General features: G+C 44.0%; 1 long non-coding RNA gene across 1 annotated transcript in view; it reads right to left on the bottom strand.

Annotated features, from left to right (window-relative positions):
* Positions 1-23,047, bottom strand: part of LOC126474153 (uncharacterized) — a 487,756-nt gene that overhangs the window by 169,903 nt on the left and 294,806 nt on the right. Inside the window, exon 3 of the long non-coding RNA XR_007586578.1 lies at positions 2,564-2,632. This is a non-coding gene — a long non-coding RNA (uncharacterized LOC126474153). The remainder of the gene's footprint in view (positions 1-2,563; positions 2,633-23,047) is intronic.

Genomic DNA, 23,047 nt, shown 5'->3' with positions numbered 1-23,047 from the left:
TGTTACAGAACGCATTAAGGAACACAAACGACACATGCAGCTAAAACAGAGTGCAAAATCGGCAATAGCGGAGCATCATGAGAAATGTGGCTCTGCCTTCGATTTTAATAACGTAGTGTGCTGGCTAAGAAAACAAACATTTATGGCAGAAAGATCAGAGAAGCGGTTGAAACTTCCTAGAATGCATGTAATTTCAGTAGAGAGGACGGCTATAGGCTTCCGGCATTGTGGCTTCCCGCCATCAAGGAAGCGAACATGCGGCCGCGGTGTGCGAGTGACATAAACAACCTGCTGCTAGTCACCTCGGCGGACAATAATATTTTGGGTAAACATTCCTCCACTCTTGCTCTGTCCGTTTCGAATCTAGCCAATGATGACGGCCAACCAATAGCAGTAGGAGGAATTTCAACCAATAACCCTTCTCCAGAGTAATTGTGAAATAGTGCCTTTCTATCCAGTGGCAACGGGCCACCAATAGTATCCACATGGGTTTAGCCAACAACGCCCATTCTTCTGCATCAGTACGGGAATATTAGCCTATGACTATGGCCCAGCAACGGTAGCCATAAGAATTTTAACCAATGCTACGACTTCTCCAGCACGAACGCGGGAAAACTCCCCTTTGTAAGAGGACGCGACACTCGTCTCTGACGGTGTTCTAGCAGCAGTGGACACCGGAAGATCATGAGGAAGATCCCAGCAGGGGGGTCGAAACGTCGATCATGTTAGAGGAAATATGACGCGGCTTTATAACCCAGAAGATTTCAACTTCAGTGACAACGGCCACGAAAGCCTGCAGAAATACATATCGATAGTATTGCCATTGTTTTGAAGAACTCTTTCCTCGCCTTTTCATTCAGGATCCTATATACGGTCCCATTAATATAATTGAATAATTGAAACTTTTTCTGTATCTTTTTCGTTTGTTCAGAATGGTTCAAATGGCTCTGAGCACTATGGGACTTAACTTCTGAGGTCATCAGTCCCCTAGAACTTAGAACTACTTAAACCTAAGGATATCACACACATCCATGCCCGAGACAGGATTCGAACCTGCGACCGTAGCTGTCGTGCGGTTCCAGACTGTAGCGCCTAGAATCGCTCGGCTACTCCGGCCGGCTTTTTCGTTTGTGAAGGAGGTGCTATTTACAAAGCAGGTGAACTCAGTCACTTTCTCTGTTTTCTGGTCGTTTGTTACAGTTTTGCGTGGGTCTGGGTCCTGTGCTTTGAAAGGATGGAACAGTGTCCTTGCTGTCGGTTGCAAGATGATCATCAACAAAGATTGTTGTCATCAGATAACTTCGTTGGTTAAGTCATGGGCCTAAGACTCTAGTTTCTTTAGCAGTTGTCTCAACATAGAATGAACACAAATATTAAAAAATATCAGAGACGTAATGCAACCTTATCGTAAGCCTAAATTTGTTGTTACTTTAACATTCATACGACATACAGGACCCCTATCATCAACCGTCCTTGCCTGCTAATTTTGGCGGTGGCAGTTTTTTCTCAGTCGGAGTGAGTACGAAGCACAGTGGAGCATATGAAACCGAGTGTTCACAGGATGTCGGATACGGAATGTCTCGTGATTCAGGTATCTACGATCTGACAGCGATCAGATGAAGTGACATGCTCATCCTGTGGTCTAGTGTCACCACGATGACTAATACCACATTACCAGAGCTTTCTCTCTCTCTCTCTCTCTCTCTCTCTCTCTCTCTCTCTCTCTCTCACCGTCAATTTATCAGGCATGTGTGTACTCTGAGACCGTTCAATAGCATTCACCACCCCATACCGGGGCCAGCCATTTCTTATCCAGCGTATGTGTCACCATGACACTGCTTCTGGCGAAAAGTTAACCAGACACTGTACCTTTCTTTCTCACGTCGAATCGTGAACTAACAGCAACGAACTTCAGGAATTTCTAAATATTTCATTACGCAGCTACGCTGGAAATTTTATTGAAACAACCGATTTCAGCAAATACATAGGATCACTTCCACGTTATTCAGGTGGGATCTGCATAATAGAAGTATTAGATAGTTTGCAACACTGACTGCCGTTGGTTGAAGGAAACTTCAATTTGTTTTGTTTCTATTTCTGTGCATTCATCCAATGGCATCCATCGTGATATAATGGTAACATTCAGGCAATTTGGAGTAGCTGGAGACTCTGTTGAAATCGAAATAATGGAAAGTAAAAGCGTACTGCATAGTGTTACACCAACTAACGAGGTGAATATTTCCTGGCGGTAAAGAAATAGCAATTAAAATGCACCTTAAGGTTTACAAATAATATCTCTTTCGTAGTGATGCATATCCCCTTCAGGGCCATCTCAGTAAGACAACCGAGGATATATGTCTTGAAATACTCACATACATTTAACTAGTTTCATATTATGATATTTTTGTGACTTCAGTCGCAAAACTGGCTACGGAAATATGATGTGTTACAGCCTAACTCAAGCACTCGCTACTAAACTACAGGAGTTAATTGTAATCAGAAGTGTCACCTGTGGACCTTCAGATAGCCGAATGTGAAGAAAAAGCTTACATTGGAAGCTTACCGTGTTGTTCTGGCTGTATCACAGGCAAAGCTGACTGCTTAGTTCGTCTGCATTGGCGAGTGCTCCAGTCTGTAACAGTAACGATACGTACTGTTATTTCACTGTATCACACATACACACACACACACACACACACACACACACACACACACACACTGTGATGCTACCACTTCGTTTCAGTTAACTTGTCCTTTCCTTGTTAGGAATGACATTCATTCAAGCGTGACTCATCGTATTGAAACAGTAACGATAACCTGTAGTAGCTGCTCGATAATGTTTTGCGCTATATACCTAACGATAATATTATATGAGCTGCTGGACTTAAAATAATACGTTGTCATTACGTTCTGATGAGTGTGTAGGTAGCTAGCTGTAATCACAGTTTCATTCTAACTGCAAGATGGTGAGGACTGAGAATAAACCTACAAATGGGACAAATTAATAAAGCAATTCCGACAATCGGCATAAACATTAACAAATGATTTTAACACGTAGCACACACAATAATATAGAACGATTAGACAAAAAATACGCAGTAAGTAAATATATATGGCTGAACTGCACTGCACAAAGGATGCAGCGTGCAGTGCGGTGGCTGGTCATTTGAGTATTTGTGTGGGCAACACTTCACTTTACAAATGGCGGTTTCAACCAGTTCACTTTACATCAATTAACGCGAGAAACAAGAGTTCATGTGTCACTGAAATGTAAACTTTGCGTAGTTAACATTTTAACATCGTCGCATGTATCGGAAGAAACTGTTTTCACTGGAATTACATCACCACAGTGCGTCTACTGCATAACGATGAATTCAGCTTATTGCCTTTCGGAGTCAGTTTTGTTGTCTCTTTCACAGCTCATAGCACTTCAGCACATAAAACTGCTTATTATTGATATAAACTGCATTTGTCGAATACTGAATATGTTAATTTATCTGGTACCAGCTTCTACTTTCATGATAGTGAAATATGAACAGACTTTGATACATGGAACGCGCAGTCGGTATACACTCAGTACTTACTGAAGGAAACACGTAAAACCAAGTGCATTAGCTAATCCAATAATTACTCAAATAAAACAGCACAGTCGAGAGAGCTTGGCTTTACAAAACTAAACTTGACTTCGCATGCTAGCGTCCTGCGAACGTATTCACTGTATGCCCAGCACCGATGACAAAAACATTTAAGATTAGTAGTAACATCAGTGAGCAGTTTTGTGCCTCTCCTGTAGATGCCATTTAATGTTAACTGCTGTATTAAGTTACTATCCAACAGCTCGTATTGCAATTAATTAGCTGCTTCCTTATTCTCGCTAGCTAACCAACGACCCAAGCCAAGTTGCGATGTCCATTTCATCATACCATTGGCTGGCGAGGAAATACCTGTAGAAATTTAGCTAAGACACTCCATGATGACGGTGTACTGCTGTGATATCATCGGCGACTCAGCAATTGCACTCTATGCAGAGTGTTCCTGGAGGGATAGTCAGTATTGAGGGGTATGAAAAGAACGATTTTTCGAAGAAAAACATGTCCAGTAAACATGTGCTCTGAAATGCGTATCTTAAGAGTTATGAGCACTTCTTCATTTTCCATATTGTGAAATAAATCTCTTCTACTGAAAGGTCTTCGTTTTGCATATTTTTCGAGGAGGTAGTATGGACCAAAACAAGAAAAATATCGTCTCATAAACAAGGTCCCTAAAATGCATACTATAAGAGCTACGAACACCTGTTCAGTAAAAGAGATGTGTCACACACGATCGAAGATGAAGAAGTGCTCATGGCTCTTAATGGATGCATTGTAGAGCCAATGTTCCTAGATTTTTCTTTTCACTGCGAATGCTCGTTCCTGTCAGGCCCCTGAATACTGGCAATTCCTCATTACACTGTTTACAGTAAATTAGAGGCTGAATGCGTGTCTGCTCAGCGACAAGTAGTCTTCACGACTCCACAAAGATGACTCGAGAAATGGTGAGTCAGTAGCCCGTTCTTTGTCCATCGGCACTTCCCCTAACTGACGTACATTGCCATCCTGTTAAAAAATTCAGCTATTAATAGCGAACACTGTGTTCGAAAATTCCAAGGAGGAGGAGGAGGAGGTACACTTGGAAAGCGCCGGGAGACACGGGGAAATTCTAATAACATCACATATTGATCAGGCAAACATTTCGAAATCAGATATTGGATTGTAAGGCGTACCCAGGAGCAGAATGGACTTAGATCACAATTTAGTAATGATGAAAAGCAGGCTGACGTTTAAGGGACTAGTCAGGGAGAATCAATGCGTAAGGGAGTGGGATACGGAAATACTAAGGAATGGAGGTACACGCTTGAAGTTCTCTAAGGCTGTAGCTACTGCTATAATGAGTATCTCAGTAGGCAGGTCAGTAGAAGAGAAATGAACATCTCTAAAAAGAGCAATCATAGAAAAATTTGCAGGGAAATACAAGAGTGCAGAAATACAGGTCACTTAGGCATGAAATACACTACTGGCCATTAAAATTGCTACACCACGAAGATGACGTGCTACACGAAAGTTCACCGACAGCAAGAAGATGCTGTGATATGCAAATGATTAGCTCTTCAGAGCATTCACACAAGGTTGGAGCCGGTGGCGACACATACAGCGTGCTGACATGAGGAGAGTTTCCACCCGATTTCTCATACACAAACAGCAGTTGACCGGCGTTGCCTGGTGAAACGTTGCTGTGATGCCCCGTGTAAGGAGGAGAAATGCGTAACATCACGTTTCCGACTTTGATAAAGGTCGGATTGTGGCCTATCGCGATTGCGGTTTATCGTATCGCGACATTGCTGCTCGCGTTGGTCGAGATCCAATGACTGTTAGAAGAATATGGAATCGGTGGATTCAGGAGGGTAATACGGAACGCCGTGCTGGATCCCAACGGCCCCGTATCATTGGCAGTGGAGATGACAGGCATCTTATCCGCACGGCTGTAACGGATCGTGCAGCCTCGTCTCGATCCCTGAGTCAACAGATGGGGCATTTGCAAGACAACAACCATTTGCACCACCAGTTCGACGACGTTTGCAGCAGCATGGACTATCAGCTCGGAGACCAAGGCTGCGGTTACCCTTGACGCTGCATCATAGACAGGAGCGCCTCCGATGGTGTACTCAATGACGAACCTGGGTGCACGAATAGCAAAACGTCATTTTTTGGGATGAATCTAGGTTCTGTTTACAGCATCGTGATGGTCGTATCTGTGTTTGGCGACATAGCGGTGAACGCACATTAGAAGCGTGTATTCGTCATCGCCACACCGGCGTATCACCCGGCGTGATGGTATGGGGTGCCATTGGTAACACGTCTCGGTCACCTCTTGTTCGCATTGACGGCACTTTGAACAGTGGACGTTACATTTCAGATGTTTAAGACCCGTGGCTCTACCCTTCATTCGATCCCTGCGAAACCCTTCTTTTCAGCAGAGTAATGCACGACCGCATGTTGCAGGTCCTGTACGGGCCTTTCTGGATACAGAAAATGTTCGACTGCTGTCCTGGCCAGCACATTCTCCAGATCTCTCACCAATTGAAAACGTCTGGTCAATGGTGGCCGAGCAACTGGCTCGTCACAATACGCCAGTCACTACTCTTGATGAACTGTAGTATCGTGTTGAAGCTGCATGGGCAGCTGTACCTGTACACGCCATCCAAGCTCTGTTTGACTCAATGCCCAGGCGTATGAAGGCCGTTATTACGGCCAGAGGTGGTTGTTCTGGGTACTGATTTCTCAGGATCTACGCACCCAAATTGCGTGAAAATGTAATCACACGTCAGTTCTAGTATAGCATATTTGGCCAATGAATACCCGTTTATCATCTGATTTTCTTCTTGGTGTAGCAACTTTAATGGCCAGTAGTGTAAATAAGAAGTGCAGGGAAGCTAAAGCGAAGTGGCAGCATGAAAAACGTAAAGAAATCAAAAAAAGTAATCATTCTCGGAAGGACCGACGCAGCAGATAGAGAAATCAAGACAATCTTTGGTGAAATTAAAAGAAGTAAGGGCGATTACGTAATGTACGCAATGGGAATTCCAGTGCTAAATGCAGTGGAGAGAGCGGATAGGTGGAAAGATTTTACTGAAGGCCTCTATTGGGGTGGGGGGGAGTGGCAACAAAACTACTATTCTTGTTGGAGTTTAGATTGGCGATAAATCATCATACTTTCTCGAAAACATCATCCACACAATTCCAAAGATTGCAGGAACTGACAAGTTTGTCGCACAATCAGCTTAAGAGTTCATGCATCCAATTTATTGATAAGAATAATATATAGAGGAAAAGAAAATTGAGGATCTGTTAGGTAACGAAGAGTTTGGCCTTATGAGGGTAAAGGTACAAGAGAGGACGTTCTGAAATTTCGGTTGATAGTGGAGACAAGAACCATTCATAGGAATTGTAGACCCAGAAAGAGCGTTCGACAATGTGAAATGGTTCAAGATATTCGAAAGTCCGAGAAAAATAGGGGTAAGCAGTAGAGCAAGACGGGTAAAACAAAAAAGGTACAAGACCCAATGGGAGGAATGGGACTGGAAGGCCAAGATCTAAGTGCCAGAAGACAGGGATGTAGTCTTTCGCTCCAGGTGTTCAGTTTATGCGTCGAAGAAGCAATGACGGAAATAAAAGACAGGTTCAAAAGTGGGATTAAAATTCAAGATGAAGGGATTTATCGATAAGATTCACTGATGACATTGCTGTCATGAGTGAAAGTGAGGAAGAACTACAGGATATGCTGAATGGAATGAACAGCCTATGAGTACAGAATGTGAATTGAAAGTAAATCGAAGAAGGATGAAAGTAATGAGAAGCAGTAGAAATGAAAACAGCGAGAATTTAACATTAGAATTGGGGATCACAAGTTAGACAAAATTAAGAAATTCACTGCCTAGGCAGCAAAATAACCCCTGATGGACGGAAAAGTAGACTATCACTGGAAAAACGGGCATTCCTGGCCAAAAGAGTCTATTAATATCAAACATAGCCTTTAATTTGAGGAAGAAATTCCTGAGAAATTACGTTTGGAGAAATTTGTATCCCGCCTGGAAGGCGGCGCGTGTGTCTGCTCCTGTAAACTGAAGGGTAGGCCGAATGTAAGAAGCTAGGAGGAGCAGGTGTGGTAGAACTCTCGGTACTGCAGTGTGAATTTAAATCACCTTTACTTTAGCAAGAAGATGAATACATAACTTAGGACTGAGGAGCACGTAGGTGCGAAGCCGGGTGTCTCAAGCTCACAGAAGTCACACAGACCAAGTCTGTAGTGGCTAGCCCACTATGAAATAGAAACAATGTTGCTTGGTCGTCTGCTCGGCATCAGATGGGCTGAATCCGGAGCGGTGCTCGTAGAGCTGCTCAGCGTCGGTTAGAGGGCGCTGTCATCGGTGTCGGTGTCGTAGTGCCAAACTAGCAGAGCGCACCTACGTTGTGGCATTGTAGCTACCGATACCACAGAGAATAGCACTGTATGGTAGTGAAACATGCACTTTAGGAAAACCGGAACAGAATAGAATCGAAGCATCTGACATGTGATGCTACAGGAGAATGATGAAAATAAGGTGGAATGACAAGATAAAGATTGAGAAGGTTCAAAATGTTCAAATGTGTGTGAGTTCCTGAGAGACCAAACTGCCAAAGTCATCGGTTCCTAGACTTACACACTACTTAAACTAACTTATTCTAAGAATGATACACACACCCATGCCCGAGGGAGGACTCGCACCTCCGGCGGGAGGGGCCGCGCAATCCGTGACGTGGCGCCTCAAACCGCACGGCCACTCCACGTGGCTGGCAAGGCTCAGCGCAATCTTAGTAAGGAAAGGAATATACGGGAAACTCTGAAAAGATGAAGGGAGACATCTGTGACGACATCGGGGTATAACTTCCATGATACTAGAGGCTACTGTAGAGGGTAAAAACTATAGAGGAAGACAAGAGCTTGGAATACACCCAGCAGATAATTGAGGACGTAGGTTATAAGTGCTGCTCTAAGATTATGAGGTTGGCACAGTTGAGAAACTCATGGCTGGCCGAATCAAACCAGCCAGAAGACTGATGACTAAAAAGTGTTAGCACAGTACAAAACCACGTATTTCAGCGTGTAATTTCCTGTTAACTCTTATTACTGCTGCTGGGTAATGTAAGTGCGCAAACAGCTAATAGCCCCCAGGTTTCTACATTAAGATTAATGCTCTCGTTACTTACATATATAGCCTACGCAAACAAATGAAATTTGGTTTATTAGAATTTTGTGGAGATGGTAATACGTGTATCTTTACAACAGCCATACATGCGCGCTTTTTGAATAGTTTTAGATGTTCAATAGTAGGTACATTATGCACGTTCCCAGTTTTACTGCAGGAAGAGGTTTATCCTGTTTATGCAAAACAAAGATACTTCGAGTTAATTACCTAAATGTGTTTTCCTTCACTTTTGCATTGGACAGATGTCACTTTTTATTTAATACTTCCACTGAAGCTGTGTCATATGAATACTTACGAAGTATTGTCGAGCTAATATTTGCGTCAAGACATCTTAAGAGGCACGATTAAAAATATTGGTACTGCATAAGATATATAATATTTGCGTGTTTTATCATCTTTGATAAAAATCGGGAATTTACTCAGAGACAAACGTTGCCATGTCTTTGTTAGAAAATTTGAAGAAGCGTTGAACATGTTACTATGCGGAAAGAGAATGCGATGTTACGAAACGAACATGGGACACATCGTCAGAGATGGCTCCAGGACTTCCTTGGAGACTGAACGTAACATGTCATTAACACGATGAACCATTACGGTGTAGCCGCAACGGAGGCTTACAGCACCGTTACAAACGATGATTTAATGGATACTGTCGGAAGATACGTTATGCTGCTCACAAACGACCCTGTTGCCTATAGGAAGCTCGCAACACCAGAAGACCGTAGCGAAAGGCAGGAAGATATGCAGAGGATCGGTTCTTGGAGCAAGGACTGCCTATAGATTCTGAACGTAGATTACGCCACTTGCGATAAACCGCGACAAACAAAAGCGTTAGCCGCAAGATTGACCTAAAGTGGAATTATGACCCGAAAAGGAGATGCCAGGCTGTGATCCACAGGTAGAATCCTAAGGAAATGAAAGAATTAGCTAACAAAACACTCGTTCGATCAGTTATTCTTGAATGCTGCTCGTTGTTCAAGCAATTTACCAAAATGGATTAATGGGTGAGATGGGGAACCTAAAACGAAGAGCGGGGGTTTCGTTGCAAGATTGCTCAGTAAGCACTAGACAAATAAGGAGATTCACCTGTGCCACCCGCTGTAAGACATGCTATGTACTTGCATAAAAAAAGGTTTAACGTTAAAATTCAGAGTAGCGTACCAAGTGAAGTAGGGCAGCATATTATTTCCTCCAACACACGTCTCGCAAAATATGACACTAAAAGCACGGAAATTAGAGCTCATATTGAGGTTTTCCGCCAGTCTGTTATTCCCACGAACCATTTGGGAATGGGATAGGGAAGTAGAGAGGGAGGGGAATAATGAAAATGGTTCCAGAAAGCCTCCTCCACGCGCAGGAAAATGGCTTGCGGAGAGTAGGAATAACTGACTGGTAGACAGTGACAGTTATGGAAGGTAGGGGATGGGGTTCAAGGGAGTCATAACACCACTAATTTACTTTTAAAGCTGTAGAGAGGCAAACAGGGCAAATTAATACATTTTGAAGACTAAATTAAATAGATAGCCACCAAAATGCGTTCCTCTTCAAATGATATACTAAGATGACTGTCCGTAAATTTACTAGTCTATCTAAATTGAGTAGCATTTATTCTCTTACTACTTACGAAGATTAAATAATTTGACTAGGCTTCGTGGGGTATACACACATTAAAAAAAGTTTTGCATCACCCCGGTTCCCAGAACTCATGAAGATAGAAGTTGACTGTTTCACAGACACAGTCCCTTTGATTGTTCAGAGATGTCACTAAACCCGTCCAAAGATGTAAACAACCATGCATGAGAAACGCCTATGAGACGGAGAGGGTCCGACAGCCGATCGGTTACAGTCTTTCCACCAGGAAGGAGGTACACGACTCGTGTTGTCTTAGTTCAACCATGCCTAGACGGACAATACCGTGTTGTTACGTTGTGCCAGGAAGGGCTCTCAACAAGGGAAGTGTCCAGACGTCTCGGAGTGAACCAAAGCGACGTTGTTCGAACATGAAGGAGATACAGAGAGACACGAGCTGTCGATGACATGCCTCGCTCAGGCCGCCCAAGGGCTACTACTGCAGTGGATGACCGCTACCTACGGATTATGGCTCGGAGGAACCCTGACAGCAACGTCACCATGTTGGTTAATGCTTTTCGTGCAGCCATAGGAAGTCCTTTTACGACTCAAACTGTGCGCAATAGGCTGAATGATGCGCAACTTCCCGCCCGACATCCGTGGCGAGATCCATCTTTGCTTGCAGCGCGGTACACATGGCCGCAAGAAATGCCGAATGGACTGATCAGGATAGGTTCAAATGGCTCTGAGCCTATCTGAGGTCATCAGTCCCCTAGACTTAGAACTACTTAAACCTAACTAACCTAAGGACATGACACACATCCATGCCCGAGGCAGGATTCGAACCTGCGACCGTAGTAGCTTTGCTGATCCGAACTGAAGCGCCTAGAACCGCTCGGCCACAACGGCCGACGCTCAGAATTGGCGTTACGTGATCTTCACCGATGAGTGTCGCATATGCCTTCAACCAGACAATCGCCGGACACGTGTTTGGAGGCAACCCAGTCAGGCTGAACGCCTTGGACACACTGTCCAGCGAGTACAGTAAGGTGGAGGTTCCCTGCTGTTTTGGGGTAGCATTATGTGGGACCGGCGTACGCCGCTGGTGGTCATGGAAGGCGCTGTAACGGCTGTACGATACATGAATGCCATCCTCCGACCGATAGTGGAACCACATGGGCAGCATATTGGCGAGGCATTCGTCTTCGTGGACGACAAGTCGCGCCCCCATCGTGCACATCTTGTGAATGACTACATTCAGGATAACAAAATCGCTCGAATAGAATGGCCAGCATGTTATCCAGACATTAACTGTGGGACAGATTGAAAAGGGCTGTTAATGGACGACGCGACCCAACATCCACTCTGAGGGATCTGCGCCGAATCGCCGTTGAGGAGTGGGACAATCTGGACCAACAGTGCCTTGATGAACTTGTGGATAGTATACCATGGCGAATACAGATATGCATCATTGCAAGAGGGCGTGCTGCTGGGTATTAGAGGTACCGGTGTGTATTGCAATCTGGACCACCACCTCTGAAGGTTTCGCTGTATGGCGGTACAACATGCCATGTGTGGTTTTCATGAGCAATAAAAAGGGCGCAAATGATGTTTGTTGTTGCTCTCTTTCCCAATTTTTTGTAGAGGTTCCGGAATTCCCGGAACCGAGGTGATGCAAAACTCTTTTTTGATGTGTGTGTAAGGGGCGTTCAAAAAGAAACGAGCTGGAGGCATAATTACAGAAACCAATACCTGTACGTTAGAAGTATTGACCCTGGCTGTTGAGACACTTGCCCCACTGTGACACAAGGCGGTGAATGGGTGTCTCATGAAATTCCCGGGACTTCGTTGTTAACCAGTTCCGCACGTACAGCTGAACGTCATCGTGCGAGGTAAATCGTTTGCCCCTCAGAGCCTTTTTGGGGGAACCAAAAATAGCCTAATCACAGGGAGAGAGGTCTGGACTGTATGAAGGGCGGCCGGGAACCTCCCATTTGAATTTCTGCAGGAATGCCGCAACTGTGTTGGCCGTATAAGGCTTTGCATTGTCGTGGAGCAGAATGACCCCATGGGTGAGATTCTCTGATCGTTTGGATTTGATCGCTTGGCGAAGGGTGGTCATCTGCAGAGAAAAACGGCAACAGAAAACCACAGAAAATAGCCGCAAACAGCGACAACAATCTTAAAACCATACTGTAACGTATAATAAATATGATAGTATGAAAGTATTAAGAGAAAACAATATTTAAAAAACAAACAGTACAAATATAATAATGTATTACTGTGTTTCATAACTATGCTATTTTCTGCGGGTTTAGATTTAAAGAACCCACTGATGATGGTTATATTTGTCACTGAAACTAGTTTGGGGAATAAACAAATAACATAAAAGTGCTTCGCATCAAGGCCTACTCACAATTCCCATACTGTTGATTTTATACAATTTATCTTTTATACAGGCCAAATGACAGTGTAATATACCGAAAAATCATTTAATTCCCCTATTTTAACTGAGAATATGAACTTAACAATGGATTTGTTTGCTTCAGCCGGCCGTGGTGGCCCAGCGGTTCTAGGCGCTACAGTCTGGAACCGCGCGACCGCTACGGTCGCAGGTTCGAATCTTGCCTCGGGCATGGATGTGTGTGATGTCCTTAGGTTAGTTAGGTTTAAGTAGTTCTAAGTTCTAGGGGACTGATGGCCTCAGAAGTTACGTCCCATAGTGCTCAGAGCCATTTGAACCATTTTTTGTTTGCTTCATTGTATTCACTTCTGTGTCAGACTCTTCATCCGTGTAATCTGCCTTGTAACTTCCGAAATTTGAAAGTAGTTGGTCTATTACCACCAGACTCACGCTCATCAATCATTAAAACAAGCAACAGAAGGGTCACATCATAACTGGCAAGCAACGTGGAACAAGCACATCGCATGAGCTGATATCAGCAAAGGTAACCTATTTCATCTGCACTGACAGAGTGCAATAGTGAGTTACCATTTGACTAGCTAGTAAAAGGAGCAGCTGCCGAGATTAAGCTACGTATACTCTCGCCTGTGCAAAGGGACGCGCAACCTTTTGAATAAACTACCAGTTTCGCCAATTACATGGTGGTCCGAGCGGAGTAAACTAAAACAGGTGTCGGCGCTTCATTCGCACACTAACGAAGCCGTAGTGTGACGCAGACGGGCAGCCAGTTTAGCGCTCTGGCGATAGTATCGTACCAGCCCACAGGCTAGTGATAAGTAGTGCCAGGACACGCCAACGCAAAGCGCAGGGTCTCTGCTCAATTAGCAGCGGCGAAATTAGTTGGTGCAGGCGTGGCGGCAGCGCCGGCTGGCCTTTTCGCCGGCCTTGCCTCACGCGAGGTGGCTATCAGGCGCCGTGGGACCTGGGAGCACGACTCGCGAGCGCACAGCGCGTCAACAGCAACAGTTTCAGAGGAGGGAGCGGGCGAGCGCGGTAACCTGCGAGAACCAGTGTGAAAGGCTGAGGAATTGCGCAGTTCTAAAAAGTGGACATCAACAATTTGTAACTCTATAATAAATGAAAAGCACCAGTTTGCTTTTGTTCTACAATATTACTTTTATTGCTAACCGGTTTTCGGCTTACAAGGCAGACACAACTCAACACTTCCCCTCTCCTAAACTTCATAGAATCATCTTTTTTGTTCATTATTTCCCACACTCTCTCTTTCTAAATATTCCCATTTTCCTGTATTCATTAAGTTGTTTTATTTGTTGCAGTTGTCTTTGTATTCCACATAGGCTGTAGTTTCAATAGTTAAGGGTTTCCTTTTAACTTGTATTACTGTCCATGTTTAACTCCCCTTGTGGTTGTCTCATCAAATACTGTTCATATTTTACTTTTCTCATTTATTTAATGAAAACTGTTACACAGCCACTGCTTTGATTATAATGTTAATGTTAAAATGCAGTACCACCTCACTCTCAAACTGTAGGTTCCCTCAAACACCTCCTTTTTCCTGCATTTATTAATTTCTGTTTATCTTATTGATATTGCTTAAGTTCCTTATGTATTCTGTATTTACATTGACAACTGTCTTTTTTTTTTAATTGGTTGTGTATCACTCTCCATGTTTCATACCTCTTGATGCAGCCTTGTCTAGTACTAATTTTATCCTATTTCATTAGTTTTGTTTATTAATAGAAGCTGTTATGTACGCATGCTATTCCTATTTTGTTCCAAACGTTTTCCTGTTAGCTCCATTGTTATTTATGTACTGTTCAGTTTTTACTATTTCATTGCAAAGATGTTACTTACTGTATGTTTCTACTTGAGTCTAGATGTGTTACTTCTCTTCCAATGTTGTCTGCTAACATTTAACTTGTTTGGTGATAATACTCAGTAAATGTCTGAAGATGGCCTTGTAAGCCGAAAACCGGTTAGCAATAAAAGTAATATTGTAGAACAAAAGCAAACTGGCGCTTTTCATTTATTATAATGTTGTTCTACCAAGAACCGACGGAAGATTCTGTTAATTTGTAACTCTCTATCCAGCGACATCGACACATCTACACCTAAGTCTTCAGCAAACTCTGCAAGCTATCTAACGGTGTGTGGCGGTGGGTACTTCTGGTAACACTAACTGTCCCCCCTCCCCCCTCCCCCCGCCCCTCCCCGACACTCTGTTCAACTCACAAATGGCGCGTGAGATGATGTGGGATGAAGTAATACGTTGTCCGACTCTTCCCGGAAAGTGCTTCCCACAAAATTCGATAGCTAACCCCTCTGTGATGCACAGCGTCTGCCAATGGAGTTTGTTAAACATCCCTATAAAAAATGGTTCAAGTGGATCTGAGCACTATGGGACTTAATTTCTGACGTCATCAGTCCCCGAGAACTTTTTTTTTTTTAAATTCTTTATTCAACTCATTACATTATACATATTAACCCACTACCTGATTACATTAGTGGGCCCTATTTTTGTTGTGACTTGGCAAGACAGCCAAGCCACTATGAGAGGAAGCCGAAAGGCACGCGTTTAAGCTCACGCAGGATGGCGTGAGGTCTGGAACAGGACAAGGTCGTTATAGTAGCAAAAATAGTACGTAGCTTCTGGAATACTTAACTTTAATCCATAATTGGTGAGCATCGGTCTGACGGTACATGCATCACAAGATAAATAGCAATTGATAATGGCGCCTTGCTAGGTCGTAGCAAATGACGTAGGTGAAGGCTATGCTAACTATCGTCTCGGCAAATGAGAGCGTAATTTTTCAGTGAACCATCGCTAGCAAAGCCGGCTGTACAACTGGGGCGAGTGCTAGGAAGCCTCTCTAGACTTGCCGTGTGGCGGCGCTCGGTCTGCAATCACTGACAGTGGCGACACGCGGGTCCGACGTATACCAACGGACCGCGGCCGATTTAAAGGCTACCACATAGCAAGTGTGGTGTCTGGCGGTGACACCACAATTTTCATACACAAATATGCAGCTCTCTGTTCTACACTACAGGTAAATCTTAGTTATGATCTTACCGCTATGTGGTTCCTAATCTACTTAATCTACGAGAAAACTTATGCTACCTGCAGCGTTACAGGTGTGCCAGTGCTCTACAAACCTGATGGATGTTGGCCTGGCCCACTGAGCTAATCCCAGTGGGCATGCCCCTGGCACTGGGCTGGCCAGTAACTTTGTATCGCTGCAGTCTATGCTTAAAAGCCTTATCCTGTCTTCTACATCTAACCTAATTTTACATAGTGTCATAATTGGTGCGTAGTCCTATCCGGTTATTGTACACCCTCCCCCCCTAGTCCAGAGCAAGGCGGATTCCAGCCGTGAAGCGGCTGGCCACGTCCCGGCCCGGCGGAACAGGAAAGGTGCACAGAATCTGAGTTGGTGTAATTTTTACTGATTAATGGTTCTCCCTTAGAAAGTTCTTAAGAACTTTTTTTTCGAAATTTCGTCTGTCAGTTTGTTCAAGAGATTGAAGGTGTTGTCATGCCTTAGCAGATGGTACGTGTCGTTATTCGGAAGTTGTCGTCGTAGGTCGTTGGCTACGTCATCGAAGAGGTGGCACTCGTACACCACATCTTCTGAGGTGCCTTGCACAGCACCACAGTCGTACGCGGGTGTAGCCTGCTTCCCAAACCAACATAGATATGTCGGGTAGGGTCCATGTCCAGTAAGAAAGTGCAGCATTCCTCTCGCAGGCATGAAGTACGTACGCTTCACTCGTTCCTCTATGTCCGGTAACAGCTCATAGGTTCTGCGCCCCGTATCTTCATTATTCCTCTGTTCCTGCCATAGTCCGATCGCTCTCTTTTTAATTGCATTTTTATCCCCAGCCTAAACCCCCAGTATCTCTCTTACCTTATCCCTTTTCTCCTTCTTCGCCCAATACCAGGCGGCCTGCTCACGGATTTTAATGTCCAGTGGACAGATCCCCATTACCACAAGAAGCGCCCCTCCAGGTGCTGTCCTGTATGCCCCTGCTGAACGTAGGAGCATGTTACAAGTGGCTCTGAGCACTATGGAACTTAACTTCTGAGGTCATCAGTCCCCTAGAACTTAGAGATACTTAAACATAACTAACCTAAGGACATCACACATATCCATGCCCGAGGCAGGATTCCAACCTGCGACCGTAGCGGTCTCGCGGTTCCAGACTGTAGCGCCTAGAACCGCTCGGCCACTCCGGCCGGCAAACATCCCTATAATGCTGTCTCAAGACTAAAGCATCCCGTGACGAAACACGCCGCTCTTCGTTGATCTTCTCTATCTCTCCTGTCAGTACTACCCATAACGATCCAAGATTGATGAATAATATTCAAGAATCGGTCGAACAAGTGCCTTGTAAGCCTCTTTCTTCGTGAATGACGTACATTTTGTTGTAGGTTGGCAGGAGAGCCAACACCGGGTACTAGAGGAAGCCGAAAGGCACGCGTTTTAGCTCACGCAGGCTGGCGTGAGGTATGATTACAGTATCAATAGTAACTGGTACTGGCGCCTTGCTAGGTCGTAGCAAATGACGTATCTGAAGGCTATGCTAACTATCGTCTCGGCAAATGAGAGCGTAGTTTGTGAGTGAACCATCGCTAGCAAAGTCGGTTGTACAACTGGGGCGAGTGCTAGGAAGTCTCTCTAGACCTGCCGTATGGCGGCGCTCGGTCTGCAATCACTGATAGTGGCGACACGCGGGTCCGACGTATACTAAAGGACCGCGGCCGATTTAAAGGCTACCACCTAGCAAGTGTGGTGTCTGGCGGTGACACCACACCTTTCCTTCAGATTTTTTCTAAGAATTTCAGTCCGACAACAGCTTTTCCTACTATTTATTTTATGTGGCCGTTCCACTAGAGCCGCGCGGGATTAGTCGAGCGGTCTAAGGCGCTGCAGTCATGGACTGTGCAGCTGATCCTGGCGGAGGTTCGAGTCCTCCCTCGGGCATGGGTGTGTGTGTTTGTCCTGAGGATAATTTAGGTTACGTAGTGTGTAAACTTAGGGACTGATGATCTTAACAGTTAAGCCCCATAAGATTTCACACACATTTGAACATTTGAATCGTTCCACTACAGGTTGCTTTGATTAGATACTCGCAGATATTTTACCACAGATTCTGTTTCCAGAAATTTGTCATCAGTAGTGTAGTTCTGCAGAACTGGACTGCTTTTCCTGTGTATCTGCAATGTGTTACATTTATCTACGTTCAGGGTCAACTGCCACAGCTTGCACATTTAATCAATTTTCTGCATGCTTTCCTGCAAATCAATACTTTCTTCTGGCGTTGGTACTTTCTTATAGAAAACAGTATCATCTGCGAGCAGTCTTAAGGAGTAAAGTGAAAAATGATGTCGTTTTCGTCACGCCTTCTGACTATGAAACTAGTATGCTTGTAAGGGTTAAGTTTGGATATAATATTCAACGTAATTAGTTTTAGCGTAACGTTTACGAAAGTCGTGTTTCTTTCATTATTCTTATGGGCACGTTTTAATTAATGTTAACGAATTAGTCGACTATGCTGGTGGCGTAAAAGCCCAGTCAACAGAGATGAAAAAAATGGCGAACATAGGAAACAGTTCCTGTAGTCGGAATGTTTTTTACAGAGGCAAGAGGGAGTCTCACGAACAATATACTAGAAATCCTAACTGGTGAGGGATGATTGTGAGGGTGAAGATGTGTTTCAAGCTCACTTTTGTACGGTTTTCTTGAATAACTTGCAGACTACTGCTTCTATCGAAAACGTATCCCAATAGAAAATTTAACGACGTCATATTTCCTACAAAAGAAGATCTGTTCATTTTTCCTGTGGAATTAATAGTTGGCGTTCAGCGAGCGAGAGAATACGAAAACCTCGCACCCGGTTTTTGAATGCCAGATGTAACCTTAGGTGTTGCATAAAACGACATCGCTAGGGACAGCTGAATCACATTGCATAAAAACAACACGTCGCTTTTGTTACTATTTGTGATAAAATTTCGGGAAATGGTATGAGGGTAGGAACTCGAAAGATACCTCCAGATTTTTGCTTATGCAACGTCGCGTGTATCCCGAATGATCATTTAGAAATGAAAGCATCGTCTGAGTTTAACGTAGAAGATTTGGCGTCAAACAATTTAGAAATACAACAATTTGATGAAACGCCACGAAGTATATCTGCTGCAGCACTGCTTTCCAGTTTGTGGATGATTCCAATCAGGCAACCGTAGTACACAAACTATTGCGAAGTGTTGTGTACATAGTTCCGCGTAGTCGGCGCGTACACAACTTTCCCACTACAGCGCGCCCCGCTAAGTACAACAGCGCAGGCGCAGTGCTCGTCCATCTCCGCACTACGAGATGGCGCTGCCATAGAGACGAACCAAATTCAGCTTCCACCGATCCGCATATTAATATGTAACGCAGCCAATGAGATTGCTGCTAACGTAGAACCTTTTCTCCTCGCGGATCACACTCGCTCAGTGATACCTGAACGCGCGAGGTATTATAACGAATGTACAAACCTCCGATTAGTCAGTCTGCATTTGTCTGCACCAGTCTGTACCAGTCTGCATTAGTCTGTACCAGTCTATAGTCAAGTTTCAGTCTGCACCTAAGAAGATTACCATATTCCTGTACATAGCCATGAAGATAAATGAATAGACACTTCGTCAAGTATTAGAGATATGTGAGAATAATATTAACGTACCAAGACCAAAGGATCTTCAGATTGTCAATTGTAAATAGCATCCAGAATCAAGTTACGTAAGGTTTATGCTTGTTACTATTTTAATAAATGTGTGTGAAAATTAATCAAGTTCTGTCTAAAGTTGGTCACCGTCAATCTGCTACTCTAAGCGTGCAAGTGGCATTTCTATCGTCTGACGTAACGGCAGGAGATAAACACGCCACGATAAGACCACGAGACATATTGCTGACACTCGCCTACTTCGTTAAAGTGACAAGTCGAATAATCTGATGGTGTGTGTACCGAAGGTCTTACAGTACGCACACCACACGAAGTACACAGCAGAGGGAAAGCCCTATTGGACGACGTTTGCGTTTTCTTACTGTTCCGCCAACGTGTGGAGCGGGGAAAAAGATGCTTAAATGCTCCTGTGAGCGATGTAATCAGCCCAGTCTTGTCTTAACCGTCACCTGGAACTCACTAAAGGAGTCTTCACTTGATTCTGGTTTTTCAATCTTTATGCGTAGGGTTTCGCTGGATTATTGTTATCTGTCTTCAAGCTTCTGCCAATTTAGGTTTTTCGGCTTCTACCTGATGCTCTCTCGTCGTCGCACAAATCACTGGCCACTAGTGGTGTTCTTCTTTGTGTACCTACAATATCCCCCGTCAGTCCTCTTTGATATTGGTCGCACACATATGAGCAATATTCTGCAATGGGAGCCAAGAGTTTCATCTGAGCAACCTCCTTTGTAAGCTGAATAACACTGAACTCCGCCTTGAAGGCCCAACGGTACCGACCAGCAGCCGTGTCACCTTCAGCCCACAGGCGTGATGGATGCGTATATGGAGGGGCATGTGGTCAGCACACCGCCCTCCCGGCCGTAAGTCAGTTTAGGAGACCGTTTGTAAACTGAATAAGAGTTTCGAAATGTCCTGCCAATGAACCTAAGTGCACCATCTGCTTTACACTCATTCCTTAATCATACATGAAACGTTAATCCATCGCAACTATGCCTACTTGCTTAAATGTGTTGCAAATTAAACGTCTCTTTTAGTGTTAAACGTCTTGGGACGCACTGACGTTTCCACAACGTTCTTCGGTATTTTCTCCACGGATCTTAGAGAATCCCATTAGAAGCTGACGCAGCTCACTCACGAATATTCATTTTCTGAAGCAAATTTCGTGGGTTTTGCGCTCCACGTGAGATGTAACCGCCAACTAATATTGGTAAACGCAGCGGCCACAGAACACGTTAGCGAGCACGTCCCGTGTGATGGTTTCTGAGCGATAACTAACCTCGCTGGAGAGCGCGGCCGCGTTCACGTCTCAGTGGGAATGGCATTACTATTGCATTCGAGGAGATTGGTGAGGAAGAAAGAGGTAGATAGATGTATGTGTGTGGAGACTGTTGGGTATCGCTTCCTCAGTAAACACTGAGGAGCAAATGGGCTGCTGGTGACCGGAGCCCGCAGTATATTTGGTCTGTGTGTGTGTGCTTGTGTGCTAATTATACTGGGGAGACGAATGGTCCGCAGCTGTTCTTTGTGGGGCCTCCAGCAGAATGCGTGACCAGTGCCAGGGGCCAGCAGGTTACTGCTGCTACCTGGGCCAAATAACCGGGCGGTCCCTCCTCCCACAACACGGCAAGTGACTTTAATGGACCATTCCATTGTGTTAAATTGCAACACATATCATATTTATGAATGACACACAGGGGATCGTGGAGGAATTTTATAAGGGGGCTATGCTCCAGACTGAACGCTGAAAGGCATAATCAGTCTTAAATGATGATGATGATGATGATGATGATGACACACAAGCAATTTTTAAAAAATGGCTCAAATGGCTGAGTACTATGGGACTTAACATCTGAGATCATCAGTCCCCTAGACTTGGAACTACTTAAACTTAACTAATCTAAGGACAGCACACACATCCATGCCCGAGGCAGGATTCGAACCTGCGACTGTAGCAGCAGCGCGGTTCTGGACTGAGGCGCCTAGAACCACTCGACCACAACGGCTGGCAAATTTAAGAACTGCGGATAAATACGAGTACGACAGGCGCACTGAGAGTTCCGTAGAAACTTACGTAGATAGGTCATCCATCCAGGGAATCGAAAATTTCGATGAGTTTTGCTGTTATCGATATTAGCAAGATATCAAAATATTTATTTTATTTTTATTTTTATTTACACGTCAAGTTCCGTAGGACCAAATTGAGGAGCAAATCTCCAAGGTCATGGAACGTGTCAGTACATGAACTTACAACATAAAAGTAATAACAGATAAAGATAAATGTTCATGAACCTGCAAAAAAATCAGTCCATAAGTTTAAGCAAACGCTATCTGTTATACAATGAGAATCAGCTTAATTTATCAAGGAACTCCTCGACAGAATAGGAGTGACCCATGAGGAAACTCTTCAGTTTCAATTTGAAGGCGCGTGGATTACTGCTAAGATTTTTGAATTCGAGTGGCAGCTTATTGAAAATGGATGCAGCAGTATACTGCACACCTTTTTGCAAAAGAGTTAAGGAAGTCCGATCCAAATGGAGGTTTGATTTCTGCCGAGTATTAACCGAGTGCAAGCTGCTTGTTGTTGGAAATAAACTAATATTGGTAACAAGAAACGACAATAAGGAATATACATATTGAGAGGCCAATGTCAAAATACCCAGACTCGTGAACAGAGGTCGACAAGAGGTTCGTGAACACACACCACTTATTGCCCGAACCGCCCGTTTCTGAGCCAAAAATATCCTTCTAGAATGGGAAGAGTTACCCCAAAACATAATACCATACGACATAAGTGAATGAAAATAAGCAAAGTAGACTAATTTACGTGTCGAAGTATCACTAACTTTCGATACCGTTCGAATAGCGAAAATGGCAGTATTAAGTCTTTGAACAAGATCCTGAACGTGGGCTTTCCATGACAGCTTACTATCTATCTGAACACCTAGGAATTTGAACTGTTCAGTTTCACTAATCATATGCCTGTTCTGTGAGATTAAAACGTCAGGTTTTGTTGAATTGTATGTTAGAAACTGTAAAAACTGAGTCTGTGATTTAACGTTAGTTTATTTTCTACAAGCCATGAACTGAGGTCATGTACTGCACTACTTGAAACCGAGTCAATGTTACACACAACATCCTTTACTACCAAGCTAGTGTCATCAGCAAACAGAAATATTTTAGAGTTGCCCATAATACTAGAGGGCATATCATTTATATAAATAAGGAACAGGAGTGGCCCCAACACTGATCCCTGGGGCACCCCCCACTTGACAGTACTCCACTCAGATCCCACATCACAGCCATTATCTACATTGTGAATAATGACCTGTTGCTGCCTGTTGCTAAAGTAAGAGGTGAAGCAATTGTGAGTTACTCCCTTTATTCCGTAATGGTCCAACTTCTGGAGCAATACTGTGAGATCAACACAGTCAAATGCCTTTGTTAAATCAAAAAATACGCCAAGCGTTTGAAACGTCTTGTTTAGCCCATCCAGTACCTCACAGAGAAAAGAGAATATAGCATTTTCAGTTGTCAAACGACTTCTAAAGCCG

The sequence above is a fragment of the Schistocerca serialis genome, chromosome 4, assembly GCF_023864345.2.
Source record: "Schistocerca serialis cubense isolate TAMUIC-IGC-003099 chromosome 4, iqSchSeri2.2, whole genome shotgun sequence".
NCBI lineage: Eukaryota > Metazoa > Arthropoda > Insecta > Orthoptera > Acrididae > Schistocerca > Schistocerca serialis.
The sequence above is the reverse complement of the archived record's forward strand: the minus strand, read 5'-3'. Positions and strand labels throughout refer to the sequence as shown.